We start from the raw sequence: 8,745 nt of genomic DNA, 5'->3' as shown, positions 1-8,745 counted from the left end.
CCTTCCTAATGAAGAAATGGTGACATACAGTCGTGCCCCCTGTACACGACATGCTTCAATTCCACTGGCCACTTACTCCTACCTTAGCATTCATGTCTGCTGAAAATGTTTACAGCTTTTTTAAGGGCAGATTGTGTATCCCCATTTGCATTGTGAAACTGTGCTGTCTCCTGTTTTTATCTACCAACCAGTTCTTTTCCCTGACAGTGTGTCTGAGAGAACAGGTTTTGCATTTCTGCATTAAACCCCCCTTAATAAGATACACTTAAAATACGCAGTGTCTGTGATATGTGCGTCGCATGGTGTGCTGGGTAGACTCCTATGCAATTAAAGAAATGAAGCTACAGTGACAAAATACTTTATTGCAGTGTGCATGGTCTCCGCCAGTGCACTTCGTAAACTTCGTTCTGCTGCAATCAGCTCGTGAGACGGAACGTAGCAACAAATGGAAGAGGGGTTACAGTACATTTCAAGTGGCATTCAAGAGGTGCACTTGCATCCCCAATGCATGCTGTCGCACTTCACGTTAAATATCTCCAGGTGGTCCACATTAATCTAGAGCCCTCTGCTACGCCTAGGTGTAGCTTTAGCGCATAACGCCCCCCTAAAAACCCATAGAACTAGACTCTGGATGTACATTGCAGGTAGCTGGCTTCAGAATCCGGAATTATAGGAGACTGCCAGTTGCTGAGGTTAGCACAGATCATCCACATTTGATTGGCTAATGGGGCCAGTGAAATGGGAATGGGGCGATCAAATATATGAAAGCATTCAATGCGCTGTATCCGCCTTTCCACATGAATCCTAAGTGCAGTGATGTCCTGGGTCTGCTCGGCTGTAAACTGGTCACGTGGAAGGAAGCGTGGAATGTTCAATTTCACTCCAATCTCTTCGGAAAGGTCCTCAATGCGGAAGCCTTTGCCGGCTTGATAGAGTCTCCTTCGTCAAATTCTAACTCCAGAAACCCACTTCTCATCACGCATTCCCTGCCTGAAGTACACCCGGCGAACAGCTCAGAAACGAATGTGACATATTCGCAAGGTGACACACCAACCAGTCCTTTGAACGTGTGTGTCGACTTGTAATGCGAGTACAGGCCGAAGTGTGTCACAAACGACGATGGCACTTCACAGCGTATTTCCGTTGCATCAAGCAACACGCGCGTGGAGGGGTACTTCTTCAAAAATGCCAGAGGCATTGCCTCGTCAATAGCTCGCTGCGACAGCCATGAAGTCAGCTCTGACAGCTGGAGGTAGATAAAATCCACCCACACTGAAAATATCCTAAACACCGTGCTCATGGACACTGAAAACAAGTGTCCAAGGTGCTGGTGAAACACGCCAAGCCGAAGCTTTATGAGGATGTCGCGAACGCGACAGAGAGACAGAGACCCGATGAGAGCGGGCCACGCGTCACCGGTGCGCAAGCAGTCATGAGGACTATGAAGAGTTGGTTTGGGATGCTAACCTTTTGTGGCCGACCTTTGTAGCCTTCGTGCTGTTGGCTGCCACTGTTGTGGTGGCGTATTATATTTCCACCATTTTTGCCGGGTTCCACAAACTCTAGCAGGTCTAAAAAACTCTCGTAGTCGGACAGTCCCGTATAAATCTGCACATCCTCATCGCTATGTCGGAATTTTTCAATGCCGAATGGCTCGTACTCGTCCTTGACCTTCTGCAAGCACTGCTGGGCAGTAACGAGTTCATCTTGAAGCATGTTGAGCTCCAGATTCTTTGCTTTGAGGATGTCCCTCACTACAGCTAGCTCTGTCTGAGCACTAGTGAGTTCAGCACGAGCCTGGCTTAGGAGGATGGCCTGTGCTGCCAGTGCCTGCTCTGTGCCTACTACCTCCGCCCTTAGCTTCGACTCCCTGTCTCTGGTTGCGGGGAGCTGAGCCTCAAGTGCAGCGATTATTTTTCTGCACTCGCAGTGGCTGTCAGAAGTGTGCGGCTGAAACAGGTTGTCGTCTTGTACGACAACCTCCTGTAGTGGAAGTTGGTTCTCATCAGGAGTGCTGAACAACTCCCGACATTCGACGACGATTGGCGGCTGGCCATCCGCTTGTGCATGAACCTGTTTCTTTGGCTTTGGGGCAGGAATAGTTGAGCCTGTAAGCTGGTGAGGCAATTTTCTTGGAGGCTTGGTCTTTCTGAAGGGAAAAATTGACGGCACGGCTGACTCTAGCAGTAGGCGATGGCCACTTGCCACATTTGTACAAAGTTCTGTGGCTAGGAAATGCAAGTAGCACACTTTGGTTGGCTTGGAGACTCGAAACAGTGGCCCCTCACCCATCTTCATGGCTGCAATCGATTTTTTCTTGAGGCCCACAACGCTTGGAAACCTGTGGTATGACACCTGAAAATAAAGAGCACTTATCACGATTGGTCTTGTTTTTTGTGCCGCAAGGCGCCCTTCCAACACACCTTTTACGTAAGAAACCTTCCCCCAAATGAACTACTGCAAGGTAGCATAAATAAAACATTACAATCTTCACCAATCTGAACAGCGCACGACAGCGGCTCGTGAAAGCTGCTGAAAAGCAGTAAACGTTCGCCGCATTGATGGCTAAATCTCACGCTCGTCTAGGCTCGTTGGTTATCCCCAGCTAGATTAACTTGCGTGCACAGTTAAATAACCAGCAGAAATAAAGAAACTTGTGAAGCAAATGATGCGCGCTCGGGACATCGTGCAATGTATGCCGACTGGCCACGGATGCACTGAATGCCCGCCAAGCAACACCAAAGGGCAAACGTGCGATTAAATACCGCAATCGAGAGTACCTCCAAGCCAACATATATTAAACCCGCGAATAAACCGCATGCGACAATCGTGCGAAATGCGCCGTCTGATGTACTGCACGTACATACCTTTTGTCCGGATTTGTCAATGTATCGGTACTGCTTGCAAACAGGAACACAGAGGTGCATTGGAATATTCACTCATTCATCTCGAGCGCATGTATGGTTGTTAAAACGCCATTGAAAGTTGAACCGACCAGCGCACAGCTTTCACAACCAGGAGCGGTGCGCTTTTCCTGCGTGGCTTATTCTGATACTCTAGATTAATTGCTACTCTAGCAGGAAACCCAATAAAAGCCTCTAGAACCTTGGATGCCGTTCGATTAGTGTGCGATGACGACGCAGCGTTCTAGCAGCTCTAGGTTCTTGCACGTTGTACTGCACAGCAGCGGCGTTCTTTCTTTCCCCATGGCCCCCACACGAAACTCTTCGGCGATGGCGACGGCGATAGCCAGGCGGAAGCGCAGTGTTGCCAGTGTTTTTGCAAGGGGTCTATTGACTGAAATCTTCAGATATTTTGGCTCATATTCCACAAATAAATACACATTTTTGGAAAGGCCGCATAACCATCCGCTGGCCTAAAATAACGCTGAATTGCGAGCAAGAACATCTTTTGAGAATTGCGAATTCTGAGAATTTGCGTTGAGAATTGCGTGCTGCCTCCAACTAATTATACTCCGAGCCGCTCTAACATCTGAATAATTCGAATTCAAAGAAATGAATCGGAAGCGCCCACTTTCTTAATTTCAACTCCAGAAAGCTTCATGTTTCAGCCGTCTTCCTCGTTAAATGACAGGGGCTTAGATTTTTTTTGTTTCCTGGAGCCGTGTTTACATAGAGCATTTGAAAGGCCGAAATTTAAACAATGAAAACATTTTTGCCACGCTAAGAAAAGGCATGCAACTATCCCGCAGAAGCCCAAAGAGCTGAGACCTTCGTACGTGTAAATTTGCTTTGAAAGAAATAAATGAGTTGCATGGGTAGCTACCAGTTTACAATAAAAGAAAAACACAACATTGCTGTCGAAATAACAACTTGAAAGGCAGTAAGCCTGAAGATAATACAACAATCTCGCTTATCTTTTGTCCATGCACGCAAAAGACGCTTCTCTAGATGTGTACGATTTAATTCAACGAAACGTCTCGACAGAATTCCCCTTCTAGAAAACGTCGTCCGCTAAAAAAGCATTTATGTGGTGGCCGTTTATTTCAGCGCGTTCACTGATCGTAGGCTTACTTGTTTGAAGCCACCGCTATAGTTTTATGTACATGGTTGAAGGGTTTCGCCTTGAATATCAGCTGTGCAAGAATAATTTGCGTTGAATTGAATAACTACATTGTTTACCACAGTGCCTGTATATATATCGTTTAGTTTACAACCTGCTACACTTAATGTAATTTATGGTAGGTTGTAGCAATTATCTGATTGTGTTTTATTCGCAATCGCTCTCTTGTATGTTAAGCCAATCATCAGTCAATACTTCATCGTACTAGGTTACGTGTATTTGCTAGATGTTTTTTTTTATGGGCGAAGCCCCTTTTGGGCTCGAGCTTTCTGCGTCTCCTTGTCATTTTCATAGTTGTAGTCACGGTGATAAAACACCGGAACACTCGTTTCCTAACGCCTGGCGGTGGAAAGATTCATCTCCGTGGGCAAAAACGCGTACTACAAGAGCCGCGGAGGACTCGCTCTCCAATGCCTCGCGCTAGAACGCTTCGTGCTTCAAAGACACGATACTTTTTCAGCAAAGCTGTACATCAGTACCCCCCTACGAATTCATCTCCGTGGGCAAAAACGCCAAGGCGCCAAAAATACTGTTATGCACTGCACGCTTTGCCCCTCCCCAGGTTTCACTTTCAGTGGAGATGGTCCGGGATTTTTTGCTTCTTTCCCAAGCACTGCTCCCTATCATGTTCAAACTTTGTGAATTGGTTCCTATAACTTCTGTATCCTGGTATCTAGCGAATTTGAATTTTCCAATTTTTTACAAGGTACACATTCGAGGAAACATTGTATCGTTTAAACGATATTAAACGAAACGTTAAACGAATCGTTTAAACGATATTAAATATATTAAACGATATTAAACTTATCGTTTAAACAAAACGTAACGTTTAAACGTTTAACATATTGTAAATATTTCGACACTGTAGGTTTATGCAGCGTAAGGCATGCAATGTATTGAATCCGGGGCCTCAATAAAGCTATGTTGAAAGTTTTTTCTTGCATAGGAACCCATCTAGGTCTTTAAAAATAGGTAGGTAGCTCGGTTAACTGGTTTATTCATAGTGAGGGTTGCAAGCCAGCAAACCCCGGCTATTCATTTCACTGTACGAAGGGCCATAGACCCGATTAAAAAATCACAAGTACACGACAAAGTAGACAAGGCCCCGAGGTCTAGTTGGTCTTTCTGGGTTCGTATTCTGGAATTCGAGGTGAAAGGCTTACACTATCCGTTATTATTTTGGGATACCTGCTGAGTTAAAGGATGCATTGATGGCACGGACAACTTTATTTTGACGGCCAGCGTCAGGCCATATACCTTCTAGTTCCTGGACCCACCGTAATATAGTTAGCTACTGCTATTGTTTGTGGTATAGTTCACGTTTTGGCCGGGAGTATATTGTCAATCTATAATAACATGCTGGAAAAATCTTCCTTGTGCTCTCTGCATGCGTGGGATGGGGAATTTTTAGTCATTTTTCCAGCAGAGCTGGTTAGACCGACCTCCTTCCATCAGTCTCAGCAAAAAGCCTCGAAGCCTGAGAAATACCTGTGGTTGCGGAGGCCCGGGAATCGAACCCCGGCCCTTAGCGCCATGAAACCGGAAACCTAACACTGTGTCACCCCAAAGGCCAGAAGGGTTCTTCAGAAGGGAAAAGGTTTGGGCGTGTTGGTTCATCGTCACAGAAAACAAGCGCTAAATAAAAACACAGGACGAGGAGTGGGCGGGACAAGCGCTAACTTTCAACAAAAAAGTGTATTGCAGAACCAGCTCTCATAAACACGTCTGGCCAGAATGAAGAGAGGGGAAAGGATAGGGAAACATCAAAAACGGTGGCAAAACAAGAAACAAGGTTTATAGAACCGCGTGGCCGTGCTGCACGTGCGTCCATATAGTTCCAAGAAGAACGTGGAACCTAGGTAGTGGAACCTCTCGTTGCTATTGCCGCGTGATTTTTCATATGCCGCCAGGAGGCGGCGGTTTTCTGCAGTAGATGTAGAATATCATTTGCTATCGAAAAACCAAGCATCCATGGGTTTTTTAATAAAGGAACACTGTAAATATCCCTTGTGTACTAATTTCCTGTCTTATATTTGCGTAATGTCTTGTACTTGTTCAACAAAGTTGACAAGTATGAACATATAAACCGGGCTTAGATGTTTACGTTTGGCTGTGAGTATACATGACTACTGTGCAATATCGATTTTACTTTTGCCAGGTGGCTCGATCGAGTCACAGACAAACAGACATACAGACAGACCAAAATTTGTGGGTTTAAGTAGCCCAAGAAAAACTATCGTCTTTAAAAAAAACGATTCGCGAAGTATTCATGGTTTCGAACGCTCGCGCACCCTCAAATATACTGACAGGTCCAGCTACACAAGCATGTACTAAATTTTGGGATCTCAGTTGTTGACCGTGAGCTATTTTGTAACCCGTCAAACAAATTAAAAAGCAGGGTTCGACACAGTTGGAGATTTTCAAACTCTTTATTGTAAATATTTGCGATTTTTGTAGAAGGCAGAGAGTAAAGTGGCCGGAGACATGAAAGTTGGGAAGTTCCGAGATTATTGGCGACGAAAAGCACGCAGCACTGAAAGAACGCTTTTTCGATAAACACTAGAGAAAAGATAAAAAGTAAGAGACCTTCAAGCCAAATATGAAGCGCAGCTTAGGGCCCGTCGTACTCGGGAATCAACGCACGTTCCTTCGTACCCCGTCCAGTTCATGCTTAACCTCGCACTTCGCTCTGTCGAGTTGAGTCACGCGCACCTCGTACCGCTTGCGGGCTCTGTTTTTGGCGCGCTCGCACTGCAGCTTCATGTAGTCGAGGCGCGTCATTTCGCGCTCCTTCTTGCCCAGTTGGACGAAGGCACAGTCGGTGGAACGCGAGTGCTTCCCGAACGGGTCGTCTTCGGGCTCCCAGCCGTCCAGCTCCTTGAAGCACACGTAGCAGCGCACGAGGTCCGGCTCGTTCTCGGTCGGGCAGTGGTAGAATCCGGCTTCCGCCATTCTTTCCGGCGTGCATTTGCAGTTGCCCGTCAGCGGCCACTGCGCAAAAGACGCCAGTCGGTTTTCCTCCAGGTCCATGTCCAGGTCTGTTCGGCGCCGCAGCACGGTGTTCAGGGTCAGGTCGACGGCCATGGCGCAGGATGTTCAGGGTGGACGAACTTCTCGTGGCCAGCCGCAGAGCAAGACCAGCCGCAGAGCGACGCGGAAGCGTCTGATGAGAGGTGGTGTAGTAGCAACCGGCTGGCCGAACCGCGCCCCGAGCGTTTTGCTTCGTCTTCGTTAACGCGCTCTAAGGTTCCTTCTCCTCGTCGTCTGCGATGCCAGCTACATTCAGGAGGGGTGGTTGTAACAATATAAATGAACATTTGCTGAACTGTATGCGTTTCTTTGTGGAAGGCCTCCTATAGTCCAGGAAGCCTTGGTCCTTGGCTGCACGGCGGGGTCCACCAGTCGTTGCTGGTTTCGAGGGCGTGAGCTGGTCAACTAGTCCTCCCACTGCTCCAGCGTGGCAGCTGTGTTAAGAAAACTTGGCGGCGATCGTACGACCATCTAAACCTAAGATAACGTGCGCTTTCTGGCGAAGGGCTGAACGCAAAGTTCGAGTCAAACCCTGCCGTAACCGGCATGTAGTAAGTGAAACGATCCTGGCCAATCCCCCAAGTGGGTATGCGCCACAAACTGCGCAGGAGGCCGCCTGGTTCTTGCTGCGGCAGAAAACTAAACATCCCCCTCGCGAGGGGCACGATCAATTGCAGAGCATTTCTGGGGGCGCACGACGTTAAGTAGTCTGCGTCACGTTAATGTTGTTGCACTTGTTGCTGTTGGTTGTTGTATTGTAATTAAATGAGGAGACGTACTTACGTGGTCACGTGACATCATTTATTAGCAGCTGGGTATGACATCGTTTATTAGCAGGTGGGTATGATTATTGTGGCGCAGTGGGAAGAGCACCATGTACCTCGCGTTCCGCCCACAGGTAGTGAATGCGTTGGATCAGCAGCTTCTTGACGTAGTTTGAATGAGTCAAGGATATAACGCGCGTTCGTAGGCCTCCATTCTGTGTCGGCTTTGTGGCGCAGTGGGTAGAGCACCATCTACCTTGCGTTCCGCCCGCAGGGTCGTCGGATCGAAACCAGGCGCCGGTAAGTATTATTTTTTTATATAGTGTAGGGGGAGGGGTGTGGACGACGATGGACAACTAGAACGGGTGACATCGTGAGTTAAAGAAACGCTCCGCATTTAATAGGAGGGGAAACGCCCCCTTGCGGCAAGCGCGGGCGAGCGACCAGATAACGTCACAATGATAACCAAGACGGACTGCAAAGCGTCGTAGCTGCGACGGCGAGGGAGAGGGTAGCGCAACCTGACGGACGATATGATAGCGGGTGCATTTCATTCTGTGACGGCGTAGTGAAATTGGTTAAATGGAAGTCGCGGCGGCCGCGCAGTTTGTTCACCTGCTAGCTTAACCTATGACGAGCGCCGGTAGGCCTCGTTTCCCCTCCCGTCTTGTTATTGCACCGTGGCAACGCGAGGTCCTCCAGAGCGATGCCTACTACGCTGCCCCGTGCCTCAAAGCGCGAAGTGGCTTCGGCGGCGCACCAAACACGAAATTACTTGAATATGCAGCAATTTACCGCTGCATGCTCTACGGGAACTCTTGCGTACAGGTGCCGTCAAAAGTAATTGGAGCACAGGAGCGGTGTCCGC

The 8,745-nt window shown here is 47.8% G+C and overlaps 2 pseudogenes; both read right to left on the bottom strand.

The window, feature by feature from the left end:
* Nucleotides 1-620: 620 nt before the first annotated feature.
* Nucleotides 621-1,716, bottom strand: LOC144157640 (uncharacterized; annotated as a pseudogene).
* A 5,001-nt stretch (nucleotides 1,717-6,717) lies between these two features.
* Nucleotides 6,718-7,246, bottom strand: LOC144168391 (baculoviral IAP repeat-containing protein 5 pseudogene; annotated as a pseudogene).
* Nucleotides 7,247-8,745: the final 1,499 nt, after the last annotated feature.

The sequence above is a fragment of the Haemaphysalis longicornis genome, unplaced genomic scaffold (genome assembly GCF_048455015.1).
Source record: "Haemaphysalis longicornis isolate Haplotype H1 unplaced genomic scaffold, Haemaphysalis longicornis Haplotype H1 scaffold_1, whole genome shotgun sequence".
In the NCBI taxonomy this organism is placed as follows: domain Eukaryota; kingdom Metazoa; phylum Arthropoda; class Arachnida; order Ixodida; family Ixodidae; genus Haemaphysalis; species Haemaphysalis longicornis.
The sequence above is the reverse complement of the archived record's forward strand: the minus strand, read 5'-3'. Positions and strand labels throughout refer to the sequence as shown.